The sequence below is a fragment of the Bombina bombina genome, chromosome 6 (assembly GCF_027579735.1).
Source record: "Bombina bombina isolate aBomBom1 chromosome 6, aBomBom1.pri, whole genome shotgun sequence".
Lineage (NCBI taxonomy): Eukaryota > Metazoa > Chordata > Amphibia > Anura > Bombinatoridae > Bombina > Bombina bombina.
This window is the reverse complement of record NC_069504.1, coordinates 886,410,478-886,435,316: the sequence shown is the minus strand read 5'-3', so window position 1 is coordinate 886,435,316 and position 24,839 is coordinate 886,410,478. Positions and strand designations below refer to the sequence as shown.

Sequence of the window (24,839 nt, the reverse complement as noted above, 5' to 3'; positions counted from 1 at the left end):
AATTGCACACAGCGGCTATCTGATTTGCTGCATTTGCAGGTCACAGAATTTACATTTTCGGTATCTTTAGGGAGCGTTGTACAAATGCAATTTTTTCACGAAAGCAAGAATTCACTGTATGTAGCGTGTGCTATATAAGAAATATAAAAATATAAGCTGCGGCTTATGAATTTCAATATAGTATAGATGTAGTTACTTAAAGGCAAACACTACAAATATATGAGGAGAAATAATTTACGTATACTGTCCCTTTAATTATAAAATTAAACAAAATAGTGGGACTTTAACAGCTAAACATACGTGGGTTGGTATTATTGGTTAAAGGGACACAAAAGGGACATGAAACCCAAAATTTTTCATTCATGATTCAGATAGAGAATAACATTTTTAAAAGTTTCCTATTTGCTTCTATTATCAAATTTGCTTCATTCTCTAGTTATTCTTTGTTGAAGAGATATCTAAATAGGTAGCGTGCACATTTTCGGGTCACTACATGACAGGAAATAGTGCTGTCTCGCTAATGTATAACACTGTTAAAAAAAACTGCTGCCATATAGTGCTGCAAACATGTGCACACGCCTAATCTTACCTTCCTGCTTTTCAACAAAGGATAACAAGAAAACAAAGAAAATTTGATTAAAATTGTATTGTCTATATGAATCGTGAAATAAAAATTTGGGGGTTTATGTTCCTTTAACTAAAATGTTTTTATTGAAACACAGATGGCAGTGTTTGGGCTAGATTAAAAAAAAAAATCACTGATTTGGAGACCATACATCTGCCAAACCTCACTTCACAGGCAACAGACAGATAAAGACCTTGATCACATACTTGGTGACGTGCGTAAAAACCATTGTGGCAAATTTTTTTGCACATCGGCAATCACAAACCCGGCGCAGCACACAAATTACGCACTCAGGAGCCGATTTATCAATGTCTATCCGACATGATAGACTGTAGTGTATCATGTCCGACAGACATCTCTGAATGCGGACAGCATACACTGTCGGCATTCAGCATTACACAAGCAGTTCTAGTGAACTGCTTGTGCAATGATGCCCCCTGCAGATTCGGGTGTCAACCAACCCGATCGTATTTGATCGGGTTCATTGCTGTCCACCACTCAGAGTTCGCGGATACAGTTAAGGAGCGGCCCTTGTTAAATCGACCCCATAGACTAACAAAGAACTGCCGTCTGCATCTGGTATCACAAAAGCAGCACATGAACAAAGGCAGCACATAATGGATATATTTTACTCCAGTTTCAGCTCGCCACACGTAGGCAGGCGCAGCAACCCTTGCGCACAGTAAAAAAACTGCATAAGTTTCTGGAAGGCTTAGCAAACACTTAACAATCACAAGCAAGCACTTAGCCTATCACACTGTAAAAAAATAAAATATTAAATATGTCAGGTGTATGAAAATAAAAGTGTGGTGTATGTGTATATGTATGGATGCTATGGCCTCTATTTAACAAAGTCTGGCGGAACCTGATCCGACAGTGCGGATCAGGTCCGACAGACCTCGCTGAATACGGAGAGCAATACGCTCTCCGTATTCAGCATTGCACCAGCAGCTCACAAGAGCTGCTGGTGCAACACCGCCCCCTGCAGACTCGCAGCCAATAGGCCGCCAGCAGTGGGGTGTCAATCAACCCGATCGTACTCAATCGGGTTGTATTGTGGCGATGTAAGTCCGACTGCTCAGAGCAGGCGTACAGGTTATGGAGCAGCGGTCTTTGTGACCGCTGCTTCATAACTGCTGTTTCTGGCGAGCCTGCAGGCTCGCCAGAAACAAAGGGCATCAAGCTCCATTCAGAGCTTGATAGATAGGCCCCAATGTGTGCAATATGTTCAAATATGTCTCGGTGTCTTACTACTCCTCAATCCAATACTAACTCTACAGCTCCAGTGTTGGCTCCTCTCTCTCTTTCTATTCAATCCGCTCCTGGGCCCTGTGTTGTAGCTCAATGAATAATTCAAACACACGCAAAATATAGCGGTTATGCATGGGTTTATATAGGGGTTTTGAGTGGCGTTTTGACGTGTCGGTTTATTAATTGGTTTAGTTTCAATTTTTACGTGTGAAGTCAACAAAAAAACACCCCATCTCTTTAATCTCCAGCAATGCGTGCAATATACTGGCGTAAATTACTGGCAACGCCAGAAATGTGGAGTTGCGCAAATTTCTGAACATTGCCAGTTTGGCCAGTATATCATATGGCGGCGTGTGTTATGTGATTCACCCGATGTGCGAGGTGAATTTATGGGAGATGTGGGTTTCAACAGTTGCGCTGAAACTTACGCAGACTCTGTTATAGCGCCCAATGGGTGTAACCTCACAGTTAAGCCAGTTGTTTGCCTAAAGGGACACTGAACCCAAAATTTTTCTTTCGTGATTCAGATAGAGCATGCAATTTTAAGCAACTTTCTTATTTACTCCTAGTATCAATTTTTCTTCGTTCTCTTGCTATCTTTATTTGAAAAAGAAGGTATCTAAGCTATTTTTTAGCTCAGAACCCAGGATAGCACTTGTTTATTGGTCGGTTAAATTAATCCACCAATTGCCAAGAACAACCCAGGTTGTTCACCAAAAATGGGCCGGCATCTAAACGTACATTCTTGCATTTCAAATAAAGATACCAAGAGAATGAAGACAATTTGATAATAGGAGTAAATTAGAAAGTTGCTTAAAATTGCATGCTCTATCTGAATCACAAAAGAAAAAAAAAATTGGGTTCAGTGTCCCTTTAATCCTATAGAAATGAATTAACCTTATACTCATCACCCTTTATATGAATCTAACTGTTACCTCTGGACTTTATAGTGAGGGCACCTGGAAAACAAATGTTAAAAGTAGTTAGACATGAAATATTTAAAAAAAAACAAAGGATTAAATTGCCTATATTTTTAGAAACTATTAATGTATGAGTTAAAATTCCATTTTTTTTTATTTAAGCTAAATTTGCCAATGTTAAAAACATAGTTAAAGTCAAATCATCAGCAAAGTACCCCGAGCTGAACACACCTAGGGGCCTATTTATTATGTGTCTGTCTGACATGATCCGATCAGCGGATCATGTCCGACAGATATCGCTGAATGCGGAGAGCATTACGCTCTCCGCATTCAGCATTGCACCAGCAGCTCTTGTGAACTGCTGGTGCAACGCCGCCCCCTGTAGATTCGCAGCCAAATGGCCGCTAGCAGGGGGGTGAGTTGCGGTGATGTCTGTCCGCCTCCTCAGAGCAGGCGGACAGGTTATGGAGCAGCGGTCTTTAAACCGCTGCTTCATTAATGGTGTTTCTGACAAGCCTGAAAGCTCGCCAGAAACACGGGCCCTCAAGCTCCATACGGAGCTTGATAAATGGGCCCCCTAGTGATGAGCAGGCTTCTGATGATTAGCTCACTAGCCAATGAAAGGTTCAGGTGTAGTAGTGTATTGCTCCACTAAGAAATAAAAATGTTCTGTTTAAACACAAATTGGTTTGATCCCAAACACAAACATTCAATACTGCAAACATATAGTGCTTGTTAACACCGCACCATTACACTCAATGTAGCTCGCTCCCGCTGTCAGACAGAGCAGGAGCAAGCTACATTGAGTGTAATGGCGCGATCCGGCCGGGCTGTGACTAGACAGCTGGCCAGATGCGCTCTGAGGGAAAACCAGACCCGCTCAGTAGAGCACAGAGGGTGGGTCTGAAAAACCCTCTTTTTTTAATAAAAAATGCCTGGTAATATTAGGTTACATAAAGCTAGCACTAAAATAATGTTATATAATTCTGCACTATGTGCAGAATTATATAACATTATTTTCTAGGTTTACTGGCACTTTAAGGATATACTTTCAGAATTCATGGAATATCACTAATATTAAGATGCATGGATCTACACATAACATATATTTTTTCATATTTTTTCCATTTTAAATTTTTAACCTTTGGTACTACAAATCACTTTCAATCTTTGGTACCACAAATCCCTTTTTTTCACAGACTCACGCTACACACTGAGAATCACAACCGCACATTCTCTGGGGGGGGACATATATGGTGGCCGATTTATCAAATGTCTGGCGGACATGATCCGCTGTAGCCAGCATATGCTGTTGGCATTTATCATTGCACAAGCAGTTCTGGTGAAAGAGGTACATTAGGACCAATTCAGGCCGTGATAAATCGGCCCCATAGACTCACTATCAAGAATTACTTCCTCCCAGTATCTTGGGATTTTTTTCTAGCTTGGGATTTTTTTCTAGCTAGCAACGTTTTTTTCCCCATTTTATTCTTCCTTTTTTCCCCCCAGCTGATAAAGTCCGGAGGGACGGAATGCGTCAGGGGACTTTACAGAGCACTAGGAGGCTCTTTCTTTTAATATCAGGACATTAGCATTTATAGTGTTATTATATGTCTCATCTGAGACACTTGATCCTACTACTATGTACTTATCTATCTCTTAGACTAATATATACTATTGTGGTGTCTGGGTTGTGCCAGATATAGTCTAAGAGGCCTACTTATCAAGCCATCAACTATGCTGCATTCGCCGGCACCAATACACTCGCCTAACATCGCAGCCGCAGACCTGAATACGCTCTCCTTATTTATCAAAAAAGCTGTCAAAAAGCAGCGCACAAAGTACGGAGCGATGAGCAGCGGACTGTTGTTAACTAACAGTCATCGATCTCACTGCTATTCGGCTTTTTCCCAACTTTATTTATACCCTGTCACTAAACACCGCCACTATACTAAAATGTTTAACCCCTATCCCGCCGCTCCCGGAGCCCACCGCAACTCTAATAAAGTTATTAACCCCATCCCGCTGCTCCCAGAGCCCACTGCAACTCTAATAAAGTTATTAACCCCTATCCCGCCGCTCCCAAACCCCGCCGCAACTAAATAAATATATTAACCCCTATCCCGCTGCTCCCAGAGCCAACCACAACTAAATAAATATATTAACCCCTATCCCGCTGCTCCCGGAGCCCACCGCAACTAAATAAATATATTAACCCCTATCCCACTGCTCCCCGAGCCCACCGCAACTAGATAAATGTATTAACCCCTAAACCGCCGTTCCTGGAGCCCTCCACAACTAAATAAATGTATTAACCCCTATCCCGCTGCTCCCCAAGCCCACCGCTACTAAATAAATGTATTAACCCCTAAACCCCTGGCCTCCCACATCACTATCACTTACTAAACCTATTAACCCCTAAACCGCCAGCCCCCCACATCTCCATAAACTAAATTAAGCTATTAACCCCTAAACCTAACAACTTGCTAACTTTACATTAAATATTAACTCATCCCTATCTTATAATAAATTTAAACTTACCTTTAGAATTAAAATAAACTATATTAAACTATGAATTAACCTACCCTAACTATTATACTAAAATTACATTAAACTATATTAAACTATTAATTAACCTACCCTGTTATACTAAAAGGACATTAAACTACAAATTAAATTAACTATATTACATATTTAAAAACCTAACCCTACTTAAATCTACAATAAAAAATTACGAAGTTACAAAAAAATAACAACTAAGTTACACAAAATAAAAAACACTAAATTTCACAAAATAAAAAACACTAAGTTACAAAAAATAATAAACACTAAATTACACAAAATAAAAAATAAATTATCAAATATTTAAACTAATTACACCTAATCTAATAGCCCTAACAAAATAAAAAAGCCCCCCCAAAATAAAAAAAACCCCTAACCTACAATGAACTACCAATGGCCCTTAAAAGGGCCTTTTGCGGGGCATTGCCCCAAAGAAATCAGTAGATTTTGGGCTGAAAAAGAGCTAAATGCCCTTTTAAGGGCAATGCCCATACAAATGCCCTTTTCAAGGCAATGGGGAGCTTAGGTTTTTAAGATAGGATTTTATTTGGGGGGTTTGGTTGTGTGGGAGGTGGGTTTTACTGTTGGGGGGTATTTGTATTTTTATTTACAGGTAAAAGAGCTGATTTCTTTGGGGCAATGCCCCGCAAAAGGCCCTTTTAAGGGCCATTGGTAGTTTATTGTAGGCTAGGGGTTTTTTTTTATTGGGGGGGGGGGCTTTTTTATTTTGATAGGGCTATTAGATTAGGTGTAATTAGTCTAAATATTTGATAATTTATTTTTTATTTTGTGTAATTTAGTGTTTATTTTTTTTTGTAACAGTGTTTTTTATTCTGTGTAACTTAGTTGTTATTTTTTTGTAACTTAGTAATTTTTTATTGTAGATTTAAATAATTTGAGTAGGGTTATGTTTTTTAAATATAAATAAATATAGTTTAATGTAATTTTAGTATAACAGGGTAGGTTAATTAATAGTTTAATGTAATTTAATTTAATGTAATAATAATTAGGGTAGATAGTTTAATATAGTTTAATGTAATTTTAGTATAATAGTTAGGGTAGGTTAATTAATAGTTTAATATAGTTTAATTTAATTCTAAAGGTAAGTTTAAATTTATTATAAGATAGGGATTATTTAATATTTAATGTAAAGTTAGCGGGTTGTTAGGCTTAGGGGTTAATAGCTTAATTTAGTTTATGGCGATGTGGGGGGCTGGCGGTTTAGGGGTTAATAGGTTTAGTAAGTGGTAGTGATGTGGGAGGCCAGGGGTTTAGGGGTTAATACATTTATTTAGTTGCGGAGGGGTCTGGGAGCGGCGGTAAAGGGGTTAATATATTTATATAGTTGTGGTGGGGTCTGGGAGCGGTGGTATGGGGGTTAATAATTTTATTTAGTTGCTGTGGGGTCCAGGAGTGTGTGATAGGGGTTAATACATTTATTTAGTTTCGTCAGGGTCCAGGAGCGGCGGGATAGGGGTTAATAACATTATGTAGGTGGTGGCGATGTCGGGGCGGCAGATTAGGGGTGTTTAGACTCGGGTATATGTTAGGGTGTTAGGTGTAAACGTAACTTTTATTCTAGCATAGAAATCAGTGGGATATCGGGCAGCATCGAACATAAGCTTTTGCTGCTTTCAGACTCCCATTGATTCCTATGGCATCCACGGCCTCCAGGGTGGTGGATTGAAAACCAGGTACGCTGGGCCAGAATAGTGGCGAGCATACCTGTTAGAAGTTTTATAACTTTCAAAAGTTGTCAGATAGTGCCGAATTTGTATTCGGAACATCTGTAATGTCGTAAGCATCGATCTGTGTCGGATTGAGACCGGCGGATCGTATGTTACGCCACAAATTTCAACTTTTGCCGGTCTGTAGGCTTTGATAAATAGGGCGAATCAGGCTCGCCACAATTACGCTGCGGAATTCCAGCATATTTGCGGTTGATGTCTTGATAAATAGGCATCTAAGTGTGGATCTCAATCCTAGCCTGATATTGTCTAAACACTTAACTGTTACAATTGCGCGCATAAGCATTTGCTTTAGCCCAATACTTTTAATAAATTTAGAACTAACGCCAAGTAGAAGTTGGGGTCTTCACTACAAAAATAACTAGCCAACTAGGATAGCGGTCTCACCGCTGCACTCGTTGATCTAGTACCTGTTCGGTAGTTATGCTTAATCAATGATATACATTTAATCCTATTGGCTTAATAAGCTGACACCTTATGGTGGTGACTTAATCAGCATTACGTTACTGCAATTATACTAGCCACAAGCCACTTAGTAACCACATATTTTATTAGAGGGCTAACAACTACTCTGTAGCCATTATTTATCTGTTGACTCCGAGAGTACGTGCAACAGTGCAACCTTCACGATTTTCACACTGACTAAATTATTTTGATGCCAATAGATATAATTGTTGAAGCATAATACACAGGACTGGATAATATTATTTGTTAACAGACTGCCGATGGCTCTGTGAGCGTTTATATTACTGTTGCTCCTTCCACATGCAAATAGACAGGGCAATCTGATGTGAATTGACACACCCGGTGATACTGATAACAATATTTATTTTTGCTCGATAATTTGCATTAAATAATTGAGAATAGCATCAGTAGCAAGTAACACTTTTTCATTTGCTGACTCTGAGGGCGCTTAGTAATATATGCAATTCTCTAACTGATAAAGCCATTAAATGCCAATCAATACATGTGTTAAAGCATAATACTCAGTACACGATAATAGTACATGCCACTAGACTAACATTTAGTTGTTGGCTCTGAGAGCATTGTTACTAGTAGTACTCGAATGACTCTTAACCAACAGGGTAATCTGATGTAAAAAGACATATATGTTGAAATCCAACATATATTGCATGATTATACAACATACTATTTGATTAACAGCTAGCTGCTGAGAGGAACGATATTAGTCAGGAACCTGGTTCATGCAGTATAACCAGAAGCGTAACTAGAAACCACAGGGCCCAGGTGCAAGAATCTAAGAAGGCCCCCCCCAAAAAAAATAAAGTGAATTTGATACATATCTTTTTTTTTAACATTTAACATAGAAAAATAATGTGAATCAGATTACATGTCTGCAAAAGGAGGTGCCCTGTGCTCACAGTCTGTGAGATGGTCTGACCCCCTATTACTGTATATAGTGACACTGTTTAACCCACCAGTACTGTATATAGTGAGTTAGTGACACAGGGGCATATTTATCAAGCTCCTGAAACAGCAGTTATGAAGCAGCGGTCACAAAGACCGCTGCTCCATAACCTGTCCGCCTGCTCTGAGCAGGCGGACAGACATCTCAGGAAATCAACCCGATCGAGTACGATCGGGTTGATTGACACCCCCTGCTGGCGGCCTATTGGCCGCGAGTCTGCAGGGGGCGGCGTTGCACCAGCAGGTCTGTCGGACCTGATCCGCACTGTCGGATCAGGTCCGACAGACCTTGATAAATATGCCACACAGTCTGTAATCTGCTGGTGAAATGGCTGGCCTGACCCTGCCCGCCCCAGTACTTTATAAAGTGACCACAGTAGTCTGTGACATAGTCCAGCCCCCCCATACTGTATATGGTGGTACTGTATAGTGACACTGTTTACCCCTCTCATCCCATGCTGTAGTAACAAGGCCTGTAATTTGGGTTCCAAAAACATGCACACACACACACATACATGCATAAATACACACACAGTCACATACACACATACACACACACACATAAACAGCAATGGGTAAAACATAAAGACTAACCCCTGTAGTCAGAGACACTAGTGAAGCATCACGTCACACTCACATGTGCAGGCAGTGGCAGTTTATTTTTATTTTTTATTTTATTTTTTTTAAGCTGGGCCCCCACCCTTGGGGGCCCAGTCGCAATTGCAACCTCTGCACCCTCTGTAGTTTCGCCCCTGAGTATAACCTATATGCAACACATCAGGAAAACACTTTAATAGTGTGAGACCATTTTCTGTTTATTTATCTCCACTATTTATAGAGACAATGGACTTGAGTACCTGAGGAGATCATTTAAGCGTTTTATTATCATCCATATATATATATCTATTGTCCATCCATACCTCCTTGTTATACTATCACGGTGCTAATACCCTGTGTTTTAACATTGTGTGTGACCCTATTTTAACTTATTTTTATTTCAATAAAAGTTATGTTTTAGCCTTTCCTGGTAATCCCTGCCAACTAGTTTGGGCTTAGAGTGCTAGACATGCATCCTTTTTTTGTGGAATTCTTTCTCTTTTCCACTTTCTGACAGGGGTTCACCCAATTGTTTTAATTGTTTTTATTGTTTTTATTGATTAACTCTTTTTACTTACAATAAATGTATTTACTTTGTTTTAATTAATAGTATATTTCTGATTATAGTCTAATTATATTATTATATTTACTAGTTGATAAGCCTGCCCAGAGGGCAGTCTATGTGTTAAGAATGTAAACCCCCAAGCTACAAAAAATAAAAAAGTAAAAATACAGAACAAAATAAACAAAGCTATCCAAAATAATAAAATTAAACCTAAACCTAAACCCTTATAAAAATAGAAAATCCTCCCCAAAATAAAAACACCCCCTAATCTAATACTAAACTACCAATAGCCCTTAAAAGGGCTTTTTGTAGGGCATTGCCCTAAAGAAATCAGCTCTTTTACATTAAAAATAAACAATGTCCCCTCTAACAGTAAAACCCCCCAAAATAACACTAATAAACCTAAACTACCCATTGCCCCTAAAGGGGTATTTGTATGAGCATTGCCCTTAAAAGGGCATTCAGCTCTTTTTCACTGCCCTTAAAAGGGCATTCAGCTCTTTTGCAAATAGCCCAATAAACCCTAATCTAAAAAAAAACAAAAAACCTAACACTAAAGCCCCAAATAGGTACTCACGGTTTCAGAAGTCCGGCGGAGAAGATCTTCTTACAGGCGGGTCCATCATCTTCATCCACAGCGAAGGCAGCACTTCGATTTCTTTGTATCTTTATTTTAAAAGTAAGAATGTAAGTTTAGATGCCGACCCATTTTTAGTAAACAACCTGGGTTGTTCTTGTTAATTGGTGGATACATTCACCCACCAATAAACAAGTGCTGTCCAGGGTCTGAACCAAAATTGGCTGGCTCCTTAACTTAGATGCCTTCTTTTTCAAATAAAGATAGCAAGAGAACGAAGAAAAATTGATAATAGGAGTAAATTAGAATGTTGCTTAAAATTGAACGCTCTATCTGAATCACAAAAGACAAAATTTGGGTTCAGTGTCCCTTTAAACAAAGGATATCAAGACATTTGATAATGCAAGTAAACTGAAAAGTTGTTTAAAATCACATGCTCTATCTGAATCATGATAGTTTAATTTTGACTTTTCTGCCCCTTAAATGATTAAAATGTATTGACGTGCAGCTCCCATATGTTAGGAAGTTAGCCATCACTGAATAACAGCATGGAATTGTGGCATTAGAATGTCTCCTTTAATGTATGGTAAATTCTTAGCATTTATTTGCCATGTGGGAAGAAGCCACAACATTTTATTTTGTTCTATTTAGTACAACACTCCCATTTGCTGCTATATGTTTTGTGAGGTAATTGTGAAGTGGTAATTAAAGGGACATGATACCCAGGTGTAGAAGCACTTAAAAGTACTGCAGCATAGCTGTAAACAGCTCTATGTAAAAAAAGGAAGACATTTTACCTCAAAATTTCATCAGCAGCCAAATCCCATTGTAAAGGGACTTTAAAGGGCCAAGCAGAATGCTAGTCCCAGGACTTGCAAGGGACCGTGTGCACCTGGCATGTGCAGACACAGTCAAATTTACTATGGAATCTCATTAGCTCACAGTAAAGTAAAGTGTGACATCAGCACTTGATGAAGCTGATTGGCTGTTTTTAAAAAAAAAAAAAAAAAAACATGCAGCTGACAGTATCTACAGCAGATCTGTTCACATAGCACTTACTATTGTGAGCTGAAGAAATTTTAAGGCAAAATATCTTCTTTTTTCACATAGAGATGTTCAGGTGATATTTCCTTGTCAGATTTTTACAGTTAAATATACAGATAAGGTGGCACAATGAAAAATTGCTAATTCCCCAAGTCCTAATTCCAGTTAAAAAATATAAACAAATAATATGTACTCCTTATAGTTTAAATCTACGCATTGAAAGGATAAATCAATCCGGTTGGCTATACATGCCACGTATTAACAGTTTTCCATCAAAAACACAGTTACAACCAATTTATTTAAATATTGCGACTGTATATGTGATAATTATGAAGACAAATGGTGAAATTAGATCAAAATATTTATTGATCAACAATTGGGTATGCACCCATTAAAATAGGAAAATAAAATCCAATGTTAAAAAACAATCTATGTTAAAAAATATAAAAAAGACACCTGTATCTGTTATATTCTTAACAGTTTTGCTAAACATAGACTTGGATAAACATCATTACTATGCTAAACATAAACTTTGCTAAACATCATTACTATACAAATAAACTAAAACAACTGTGTAGCATTAAAAACAACTTAGTGGCATTAAAAACCTAAACACAATGTGTAGTGTAATCAATATCACTGTCAATATGGCCTTCGAGTAGGAATAATATTGAAATATGTAAAGCAATGAATATGGTAATTAAGATGAAAAAGTCTCTATTTTGTAGCAATTTGTGTATTTAGGCAAGTTTCCAAAGTATGGGTAGACAATAACACGTAACTTTATGTGTTTCTTCAGTCTTACGGCCAAAAAAGTACCTTATTGCTGATGTCCCTGTAGTCCTCGTCTTATCCTTGTTAACAGTGCACTGTTAATATGATGAGTTGAATGTTGTTGTTGTTTTAGGTGGATCTCCGGTTTCCCCGGTGGAGTGCAATTTATACCAGCCTCCGTTAACTGGGTATTTGTTGTATTTTCTCTTTCTTCCTTCTTTTGCGTCTCAGCAGTCAGTTTAGGTGACAATTCTGCTCCTGGATGCCTCTTTTATCTTTATGCGAGCCGGTGGAGTACTTAGGTGTAGCCTCCGTTTACCGGGTCTTTGACTCCTCTGTGTAGTCTGTGATCCGTAAGTGTGCTTATCAGGTTCTACGCGTTTCGGCTTACAGCCTTTCTCACATAAAGTGCTCGCATAAAGATAAAAGAGGCATCCAGGAGCAGAATTGTCACCTAAACTGACTGCTGGGATGCAAAAGAAGGAAGAAAGAGAATATACAACAAATACCCGGTAAACGGAGGCTGGTATAGATTGTACTCCACCGGGGAAACCGGAAATCCACCTAAAACAACAACAACATTCAACTCATCATGTCTTATCCTTGTTAAGGGGACACTGAACCCAAATTTTTTTCTTTTGTGATTAAGATAGAGCATGACATTTTAAGCAACTTTCTAATTTACTCCTATTATCAAATTTTCTTTATTCTCTTGGTATCTTTATTTGAAATACAAGAATGTAAGTTTAGATGCCGGCCCATTTTTGGTGAACAACCTGGGTTGCTCTTGCTGATTGGTGGAAAAATTCAACCACCAATAAAAAAGCGCTGTCCAGGGTACTGAACCAAAATAAATTAAACCCTACATGCCTTCTTTTTCAAATAAAGATAGCAAGAGAACGAAGAAAAATTGATAATAGGAGTAAATTAGAAAGCTGCTTAAAATTGCATGTTCTATCTGAACATGAAATAAAAAATTACGGGTTCAGTGTCCCTTTAACAAGGATAAGACGAGGACTACCGGGACATCAGCAATAAGGTACTTTTTTGGCCGTAAGACTGAAGAAACACATAAACTGTTAAGCAGACACCGGTGCCTTTTTATATTTTTTACATAGATTGTTTTTTAACATTGGATTTCATTTCCCTATTTTAATGGATACATATCCAATTGTTGATCAATAAATATTTCGATCTAATTTCACCATTTGTCTTCATAATTATCACATATACAGTCACAATATTTAAATAAATAGGTTGTAACTGTGTTTTTGATGGAAAACTGTTAATACGTGGCATGTATAGCCAACCAGATTGATTTATCCTTTCAATGCTTAGATTTATTAAACTATAAGGAGTACATATTATTTGTATATATTTTTTATCTGGAATTAGGACTTGGAGAATTAGCAATTTTTCATTGCGCCACCTTATCTGTATATTTAGCTATTTAACGTTTTTTGGGGGAAAATGTTTTAAAGGTGAGCTGTATTCCCACTTTGACCAAGACAGATATATAAACCAGGGGCAAAACTACACGGGGTGTAGAGGTCGCAATTGCAACTGGGCCCCCAAGGGTTGGGGCCCAGCTTAAAATTATTTTTTTTTAACAATAAAAACTGTTGACCTGCCACTGCCTGCACTGATATCATGTGAGTGTGACATGATACTTCACTAGTGTCTCAAACTAAAGGGGTTAGTGTTTCTGTTTTACCCATTGGTGTTTGTGTGTGTGTGTATGTATGTATGTATGTGTGTGTGTGTGTGTATGCTTGTGGAACCAGCAAATTACAGACCTTGTTATTACAGCATGGGGGGGGGCAGGGGGTAAACAGTGTCAGTCTATACAGTATCACTATATACAGTACGGGGGACTGGACCATGTCACAGATTACTGTGTAGTGATGTCGCGAATAGTTCGCCGGCGAATAGTTCCCGGCGAACATAGCATGTTCGCGTTCGCTGCGGCGGGCGAACATATGCGATGTTCGATCCGCCCCCTATTCGTCATCATTGAGTAAACTTTGACCCTGTACCTCACAGTCAGAAGACACATTACATCCAATCAGCAGCAGACCCTCCCTCCCAGACCCTCCCACCTCCTGGACAGCATCCATTTTAGATTCATTTGGAAGCTGCATTCTTAGTGAGAGGAGGGACAGTGTAGCTGCTGCTGATTTAATAGGGAAATCGATAGCTAGGCTAGTGTATTCAGTGTCCACTACAGTCCTGAAGGACTCATCTGATCTCTGCTGTAAGGACAGCACCCCAAAAAGAACATCAGTCTGCTTTTTTTTTCTCCTGTGTAATCTAATTGCAGTTGCCTGCCTGCCAGCGTGTATGTCAGGCTCACAGCGTATACTGTGCCCACTTGCCCAGTGCCACCACTCATATCTGGTGTAACAGTAGTGTACATTTTAAAAAAACAACACTTTTTTGACTGTGAAATAATAGCAGACAGCTGCCAGTACCCAAGATGGCCGCCAATAAGGCAGATGGGGAGGGTTAAAGAGCTGTTTTGGGGGGGATCAGGGAGGTTGGGGGCTAAGGGGGGATGCTACACCACAGCATATGTAAATATGCTAAAAAAATTAAAAAATTTTTAAAAACCTTTTATTTTAGTATTGGCAGACTTTCTGCCAGTACTTAAGATGGCGGGGACAATTGTGGGGTGGGGGAGGGAAGGGAGCTGTTTGGGAGGGATCAGGGGGTCTGATGTGTCAGGTGGGAGGCTGATCTCTACACTAAAGCTAAAATTAACCCAGCAAGCTCCCTACAAACTACCTAATTAATCCCTTCACTGCTAGCCATAATACACGTGTGATGCGCAGCAGCATTTAGCGTCCTTCTAATTACCAGAAAGCAACGCCAAAGTCATATATGTCTGCTATTTCTGAACAAAGGGGATCCCAGAGAAGCATTTACAACCATTTGTGCCATAATTGCACAAGCTGTTTGTAAATAATTTCAGTGAGAAACCTAAAATTGCGAAAAAATGTAAGTTTTTTTTAAATTTGATCGCATTTAGCGGTGAAATGGTGGCATGAAATATACCAAAATGGGCCTAGATCAATACTTTGGGTTGTCTACTACACTACACTTAAGCTAAAATTAAATCTACAAGCTGCCTACATGCTCCCTAATTAACCCCTTCACTGCTGGGCATAAAACACGTGTGGTGCGCAGTGGCATTTAGCAGCCTTCTAATTACCAAAAAGCAACGCCAAAGCCATATAAGTCTGCTATAATGGCATGTCTGGCACACAGTGTTGGGGCAAGGGTCCATCTAACCACTGATACCTGTTCTGCAAAGCATGGTCAGGGCAGGTATATCACCTACACTGCGCACTGTGAAGCGGGCGTAACCCTTACACTACCTGATCGATTCAACATCATACCTGATGTTTTAAAGCACGTTATTCCAAACAATTTAGGAATGTTAGGTGATTAATGCCCTTTATGGATTAAAACCAGACTCTGCATCAACTATGTAATTTTCCATGGGAGTTTTGCTATGGATCCCCCTCCGGCATGCCACAGTCCAGGTGTTAGTCCCCTTGAAACAACTTTTCCATCACTATTGTGGCCAGAAAGAGTCCCTGTGGGTTTTAAAATTTGCCTGCCTATTGAAGTCTATGGCGGTTCGCCCGGTTCGCAAACTTTTGCGGAAGTTCGCGTCCGCCGTTCGAGAACCCAAATTTTTAGGTTTGCGACATCACTACTACTGTGGTCACTTTATAAAGTACTGGGGTGGGTAGGGTTAGGCCAGTCATCTCACAGACAGATTACAGACTGTGTCACTGACTCACTATATACAGTACTGGTGGGTTAAACAGTGTCACTATATACAGTAATAGGGGGACAGACCATCTCACAGACTGTGGGCACAGGGTACCTCCTTTTGCAGACGTGTAATCTGATTCACATTTTTTTCTGTGTTAATTGTAAAAAAAAAAAAAAAAGATATGTATCAAATTCACTTTTTTTTTTTTTTTTTTTTTTGGGGGGGGGGGGGGGTGGGGTGGGGTGGGGGCCCTTCTTAGATTCTTGCACCTGGGCCCTGTGGTTTCTAGTAACGCCTCTGATATAAACCCTTTTTTCCAGTTAGCTTTTTCAGTTTCACTGCATCACTTTCAAGTGATTTAGCATATGGGTATTTTGTCCGTTTAAGGGGGGCTGAACGGAAGAGAAGCTGGCCATCTTTTAGTACGTTTGGTGATAGCATCTTGTTCCCACCCACCCTTGTTTTTGTTCCTTTTCAATAATGGAGAGTGTGTGTTATATTGTTACATTGTGACAGGGGTGCTAGTCCATCTTATGTTCAGTCATCCTGATCGTGGGCAGTGGTAGTTATAGTTTTGCCTCCCTGTGGTGTGGGAGAACAAGTTGGGTAGATCTTGGGGTATGGGGTTCCTGGGAGCTGTGAAATAAAAGAAAGCGGTTAACGGAGGTAACAGGATATTGTTATGTCCAGATGTTTTAGGAAGTACGGCCATGTCTGTTATAAAGTGAAGGAAGCTGAGCGATCACCAATGGGTGGTATAAGTTTTATATTATGCTTGTTTTAAAGTTGTATGGCATTTATATTGTTATATCTAAGGTTTGTATTTAATAACCATTCTGCAGCCAATGTTATTACCAAGAAAAAGGTGTTGCATTTTTCTTGTGAGGGTGATCAACAGTGAGGTTTAGTGGTTGGGGGCGAAGAACTTGGCGACTTAAGGAGTCAATTTTTTTATTTTCATAAAAATATAGGAATTGATCACAATCTATCATTTGATAATTATTGACTTGCTAATTCCTGCCGATGAACCGTTAGCAATGTTGATGTGGTCGCAATCAGTGATTTTCATTGTTTATTTGCATTACTTTTTTCATTATCTTTTCAGTCAAAAATTGCCCTATACTTAAAGTCTTCTAAGTCCTGTTTTTCTGATCCCATCTATCACAGGGGTGGGCAATTATCGGCCCTCCAGATGTTATGGACTACATCTCACATATTGCTCTTTCAGCCATAATGCTGGCAAAGCATCATGGGAGATGTAGTCCATAACATCTGTAAGGCCGATAGTTGCCCACCCCTGATCTATCATTTATTAAATTTAACAAATTAAAAGACAACACTTTTCAAATTATTATTGAGTACCCAAAATGTTTTCAAATGTAACGTTAGTTTTACACGTGCAATATTTTATGACAATATGAAGCTATGTCGCCGAACAGACACAAATACCTGCTCAGACAATTACATTTAAAAAAATAAAGGGATATGAACCCAAATTAATTTCTTTTGTGACTCAGACAGAGCATCTGGGGCGCGATCCGATATAGATCGCAGTTTGCGGCGCAAGCGAGGAGACCGGCGTCGCCCGCAGTTTCAGCTCGCAACTCAAGCCATCCCATATAAGTCGCCGTCAGATGCTAACGTGCCGTAAGTCTCACAAACCAGCGATGTCCAGAAATCTGCGTAAGTACAAATTTCTGGCGTCGCCAGTGACTTGCGGCACGTTAGAATCTGCCGGCGCCTATAAAACCTGACTAAAGTCTAAATCACCCGCACTGTCTAACACGCCTCCCTAACATAGCCCGCACTGTCTAACCCTCTATCCGCTATCCCCCCTCACTAGCCTAACAATAAAAAAGCTATTAACCCCTAAACCGCCGCTCCTTTACCCCGCCGCAACCTAATAAAGTTATTAACCCCTAAACCGCCGCTCCCGTACCCCGCCGCCAGCTATATTATATCTATAACCCCCTAAAGTGAGCCCCTAACACCGCCGCCATCTATATTAAAATTATTAACCCCTAATGTAAGCCCCTTACACCGCCGCCATCTCTATTAAAATGATTAACCCCTAATTTAATCTACCTACCCCGCCGCCAGCTATATTATCTATATTAACCCTAAGTATATTATAGTTAATATAGTTATTACATTATATATATTAACTATATTAACCCTAATTATATTAGGGTTAATATAGTTAATATAGTTACTATAGTATTTATATTAACTATATTAACTCTATCTAACCCTAACACCCCTAACTAAATTTATATTAAATTAATCTAATTAATTTATAAACTAAAATATTCCTATTTAAATCTAAATACTTACCTATAAAATAAACCCTAAGATAGCTACAATATAATTAATAATTACATTATAGCTATGTTAGGGTTAATATTTATTTTACAGGTAAATAGTTAATTATTTTAACTAGGTATAATAGATATTAAATAGTTATTAACTATTTAATATCTACCTAGTTAAAATAATTACCCAATTACCTGTAAAATAAATCCTAACCTAAGTTACAAATACACCTACACTATCAATAAATTTAATAAACTACAAACATCTATCTAAAAATACAATTAAATTAACTAAACTAAATTACAAAAAAAAACAAACACTAAATTACAAAAAATAAAAAAAAGATTACAAGATTTTTAAGCTAATTACACCTATTCTAAGCCCCCTAATAAAATAATAAACCCCCAAAATAACAAAAATTCCCTGCCCTATTCTAAATTAAACAAATTTCAAAGCTCTTTACCTTACCAGCCCTTAAAAGGGCCTTTTGTGGGGCATGCCCCAAAGAATTCAGCTCTTTTGCATTCAACAAATACAATCCCCCCCCCATTACAACCCACCACCCACATACCCCTATTCTAAACCCACCCAAACCCCCCTTAAAAAATCCTAACACTACCCCCCTGAAGTTCTCCCTACCTTGTCTTCACCACACCGGGCCGAACTCCTGATCCGATCCGGGCGATGTCGTCCTCCAAGCGGCAAAGAAGAAATCTTCCTCCGGCGATGTCATCCTCCAAGCGGCAAAGAAGAATTCTTCCTCCGGCGACGTCTTCCTCCAAGCGGCAGCAAAGTCTTCATTCTTCCGGCGGCATCTTCAATCTTCTTTCTTCGCTCCGCCGCCGCGGAGCATCCATCCCGGCCGACTGCTAAACTTGGAATGAGGTACCTTTAAATGACGTCATCCAAGATGGCGTCCGCCGAATTCCGATTGGCTGATAGGATTCTATCAGCCAATCGGAATTAAGTTAAAAAAATCTGATTGGCTGATTGAATCAGCCAATCAGATTCAAGTTCAATCCGATTGGCTGATCCAATCAGCCAATCAGATTGAGCTCGCATTCTATTGGCTGTTCCGATCAGCCAATAGAATGCGAGCTCAATCTGATTGGCTGATTGGATCAGCCAATCGGATTGAACTTGAATCTGATTGGCTGATTCAATCAGCCAATCAGATTTTTTTAACTTAATTCCGATTGGCTGATAGAATCCTATCAGCCAATCGGAATTCGGCGGACGCCATCTTGGATGACGTCATTTAAAGGTACCTCATTCCAAGATTAGCAGTCGGCCGGGATGGATGCTCCGCGGCGGCGGAGCGAAGAAAGAAGATTGAAGATGCCGCCGGAAGAATGAAGACTTTGCTGCCGCTTGGAGGAAGACGTCGCCGGAGGAAGAATTCTTCTTTGCCGCTTGGAGGATGACATCGCCGGAGGAAGATTTCTTCTTTGCCGTTTGGAGGACGACATCGCCCGGATCGGATCAGGAGTTCGGCCCGGTGTGGTGAAGACAAGGTAGGGAGATCTTCAGGGGGGTAGTGTTAGGATTTTTTAAGGGGGGTTTGGGTGGGTTTAGAATAGGGGTATGTGGGTGGTGGGTTGTAATGGGGGGGGGGGGATTGTATTTGTTGAATGCAAAAGAGCTGAATTCTTTGGGGCATGCCCCACAAAAGGCCCTTTTAAGGGCTGGTAAGGTAAAGAGCTTTGAAATTTGTTTAATTTAGAATAGGGCAGGGAATTTTTGTTATTTTGGGGGTTTATTATTTTATTAGGGGGCTTAGAATAGGTGTAATTAGCTTAAAAATCTTGTAATCTTTTTTTTATTTTTTGTAATTTAGTGTTTGTTTTTTTTTGTAATTTAGTTTAGTTAATTTAATTGTATTTTTAGATAGATGTTTGTAGTTTATTAAATTTATTGATAGTGTAGGTGTATTTGTAACTTAGGTTAGGATTTATTTTACAGGTAATTGGGTAATTATTTTAACTAGGTAGATATTAAATAGTTAATAACTATTTAATATCTATTATACCTAGTTAAAATAATTAACTATTTACCTGTAAAATAAATATTAACCCTAACATAGCTATAATGTAATTATTAATTATATTGTAGCTATCTTAGGGTTTATTTTATAGGTAAGTATTTAGATTTAAATAGGAATATTTTAGTTTATAAATTAATTAGATTAATTTAATATAAATTTAGTTAGGGGTGTTAGGGTTAGATAGAGTTAATATAGTTAATATAAATACTATAGTAACTATATTAACTATATTAACCCTAATATAATTAGGGTTAATATAGTTAATATATATAATGTAATAACTATATTAACTATAATATACTTAGGGTTAATATAGATAACATAGCTGGCGGCGGGGTAGGTAGATTAAATTAGGGGTTAATCATTTTTATATAGGTGGCGGCGGTGTAAGGGGTCAGATTACGGGATAGATAAGGTAGATGGCGGCGGTTTTAGGGGCTCACAGTAGGGGGTTAGTTTATGTAGATGGCGGCGGGGTCCGGAAGCGGCGTTTTAGGGGGTAATAACTTTATTAGGGATTTCGGGGGGGGGATCGCGGTTGACAGGGAGATAGACATTGCGCATGCGTTAGGTGTTAGGTTTATTTTAGCAGATCGCGGTTGACAGGGAGATAGACATTGCGCATGCGTTAGGTGTTAGGTTTATTTTAGAAGATCGCGGTTGACAGGGAGATAGACATTGCGCATGCGTTAGGTGTTAGGTTTATTTTAGCAGCTAGTTTAGGGAGTTACGGGGCTCCAATAGTCAGCGTAAGGCTTCTTACGGCTGCTTTTTGTGGCGAGGTGAAAATGGAGTAAGTTTTCTCCATTTTCGCCACGTAAGTCCTTACGCTGCATATTGGATACCAAACTGCGCGGGTTTGGTATACCTGCCTATGGCCCAAAAAACTGCGGGCAACGGCAGAAATATACGCGCGTAACTTCTAGCTTACGCCGTATATAGGATACCAAATCCGCGCAATTATTGGCGTCGCCGGCTTTTGCGGGCGACGCTTTATATCGGATCGACCCCCTGATTTTTAAAATTTTTCAAATTTACTTCTACTATCAAATTTGCTTTGTTCACATGGTAAACTTTGTTGAAGAGATACCTAGGTAGGCATCTGGAGAACTACGAAATAGTGCGGCCATCTAGTGCTAGATGCTCTTATAAATGAATAACATTCTTGGAAAACTGCTGCCATTTAGTGCTCCAGACACCTGCAAGCTCCTGAGCTTATCTGCCTGCTTTTCAACAAAAGATACAGATAAACAAAGACAATTTGATAATAGAAGTAAATTAAAAAGTTGTTTAAAACTGAATCTCTATCTGAATCATGAAAGATAAAAATGTGTGTTTCACGTCCCTTTAATAATAAACATATTGATTTAGCTAAACACTAAATCAGTCAAATCAATGCAGGTGTCCACCAATAATTCTCCTGTTCTATCCCTTAATAAGCACACACAATAAAGATACACACATCTCTATGGTTTTAGAGCATAGCAGGTTAATTGTGCACCAGTCACCTATTAGCATCACTACACACTACTAAAGGGGCCAATCAATATACAGTAGGAATGTGCATTTGGCTAATTCATGATGAAAGCAGAAGAAGGCGGCCGCTCGTGCCGTTCAGATCTTTTCATAGCCAGAGTAATTCTAGTGCAAGATCCCCACACCTAGATCTGGATTTGCATAGATCCTAGTGTGGTGATCTTTCTCTAGATTCAGTCTGAAAAGATACGAAGGGCACGAGCAGCCGTCTTCTTTCTCATTCAGATTCTCCCCAAGGAGGCCCCTCAAGTTGTGATCCAGGCCAACTCCCGGATAAGGAAATCAGTACATAAACAGGGCAGATAACGGATTGCTTTTGGGAGGTAATGTTTTCAAGCCTCAATGGTATTAAAGAGACATAAAACTGAAACATTTTCTTTCATGATTCAATGTTTAAAAAGTTTCTAATTTACTTCTTTTATAAGATTTGCTTTGTTCTCATGTTATTCTTTGTTGAAGAGATATCTAAATAGATGGCATGCACATGTCTGGAGCACTACGTGGCAGGAAAAAGTGCTGCCATCTAGTGCTCTTGCAAATGCATAACATTCTTGCAAAACTTCTGATAAATAGTGCTGCAGACATGTCGGCTTATCTTCCTGCTTTTCAACAACAGATACCAAGAAAACAAAGAAAATGTGATAATAGAAGTAAACTGGAAAATTGCTTAAAATTGTATTCTCTATATCTTAAAGGGACAGTCAAGTCCAAAATAAACTTTCATGATTCAAATAGGGCATGTCATTTTAAACAACTTTCCAGTTAACTTTTATCACCAATTTTGCTTTGTTCTCTTGGCATTCTTAGTTGAAAGCTAAACCTAGGTAGGCTCATATGCTATTTTCTTACACCGCCTCTTATCTGACTGCATTTTGACAGTTTTTCACCACTAGAGGGCGTTAGTTCATGTTTCATATAGATAACATTGTGCTCACGCCCCTGGAGTTACCTAGGAGTCAGCACTGATTGGCTAAAATGCAAGTCTATCAAAAGAACTGAAAAAAGGGGGCAGTTTGCAGAGGCTTAGATACAAGGTAATCACAGAGGAAAAAAGTGTATTTTTATAAATCTGTTGTTTATGCAAAACTGAGTAATGGGTAATAAAGGGATTATCTATCTTTTTTAAACAACGAAAATGATGGCGATTGTCCCTTTAATTGTGAAAGAAAATTTGGGGTTGTATGTTCCTTTAATGGAATAAAAATTGTAGGATAATGTTCACTGGAAAATCACAGCGGCTTCCGTTCCAAATTCAGTAATCATTACCCACTGAAAGCAAGGACAATATTGTGGTAAACCCCATCACGTTAAAGACATCCTATTACTGTATTTTCTATTAGCTGCTGGAATATAACTGAAGCTAAATGCTAGACATAATCTTGATAAGGCAGTAACTATGGATTATTGTGAACATTTCTTTTTAATGTTTTTACTTTTTAACCTTCGCACTGCTGTAAACCTCTCCATATGCAAACAAACATGCAAACGTATTATTATTTAAAGGCTGCTCTAAAAATACACTAACGAGAGATGAAGAAACGAAACTAACAGGACTGGACCCAAGCCAGATGTCTTATTAAAAAGCAGAAGCAAGGGGTTTAGAGAAGTGCATAAGATAAAATAGCACAAAGAAAAGGGAAATAATAAATAGAATTTATTAAAGCATTTAGATTCAGTTTCTGTAGGAAGGAATGTGATGCCGACAGTGATACAAAATACATTTTGTTTGTGTTGGGATGTTTTTTTTTTATTTTTCTGATATTACAGAGTATAAAACAAATGGAAAGAAAGGATGAGTTTACAGGTGTTATAGATAGCTGTTTAGGCTGCTCTGGCTTCTGTGGTCTGTGTGGAATTTTAAAGGGATATTCCAGCCATGATTGGAATTCACGTGGATGCATTTCCATTTTAAGTAGAAACATTTTTGTAATATACATGTATTAGCAAAAATGCTTCTAATAAAAGCTATAACTGTTTCAAAGGTGTATTTAAGTATGCACTGTGCACCAGCATTTTAAACACAGTACTTGCTCAGAGTCTCTAAAGTGCTTGAACTGTCTGGTAGTAACCCAATTTGTTAATTGCTGACATGATACAAGCCCCATTATCGCTCTGAGCAGGTGGAATATTATAAATGGTGGTGTACTGAGAATATCTAGCCATGCTTCACGTGCACGTAAAACTACACAAATGATAACTTTTACTAGAAGCATTTTTGCTAATACGTGTATATTGCAAATATGTTTCTATTCAAATATGTAATTCATCTATGTGCATTTACATTTTTAACCGTGTGTTATGTGATGAGTTTGTTTGGGTTTTTTTTGGGGGGGGATAAGTTCAGTTTTGGAAGTAATTTTAACTTTGCAAGTGTCTAAGTTATGGGATGTCACTGTCTGTGTTGCCCTTACCTGGCTCTTCAGTAGAAGGTAAGTCTAATATCTTTATATCCTTATAAGAGATTTCTGCTGAATGCTTCACGACCCGTCTGTGTCCTGGAATGTCATATTTTAATTTCCTTTCTTCATCTCTTATTTAGCCACCCCCATGTCTCCTCCCCCATCTCCTGCTTCTCTCTTTCTCACTCTACTTTTTTCTTTTATCTACATGCACTGATATAATTTGCTTTTCAAAATCCTGTATTTAATTTCTGCATTAAAGGGACATAAAAGTTGTAATTTGTTAGATCATTTTACTATTGTTCAGTTGCTTACCTATAGTTATTATTATAAAAGTTATTAACCCCTATCCCGCTGCCCCCCAACACCGCCGCAACCTAAATAAAAGTATTAACCCCTATCCTGCCACTCCCCGACCCCACCGCAACCTAAATAAAAGTATTAACCCCTAAACCTCTGGCCTCCTACATCACTACCACTAACTAAACCTATTAACCCCTATACCATCAGCCCCCGACATAGCCATAAACTAAATTAAGCTATTAACCCCTAAACCTAACAACCCGCTAACTCTAAATTAAAATTACAATATCCCTATCTTAATATAAATTGAAACTTACCTGTAGAATGAAATTAAACTAATTTTAAACTATTAATTAACCTACCCTAACT

At 38.7% G+C, this 24,839-nt stretch overlaps 1 protein-coding gene across 1 annotated transcript in view; it reads right to left on the bottom strand.

The window, feature by feature from the left end:
* The window catches only part of LOC128663861 (cornifelin homolog), a 65,282-nt gene extending 41,021 nt beyond the window's left edge, over positions 1–24,261 (bottom strand). The window contains exon 1 of the mRNA XM_053718408.1: positions 24,180–24,261. The gene's annotated coding sequence lies outside the window, so the exon portion shown is untranslated. The remainder of the gene's footprint in view (positions 1–24,179) is intronic.
* Positions 24,262–24,839: the final 578 nt, after the last annotated feature.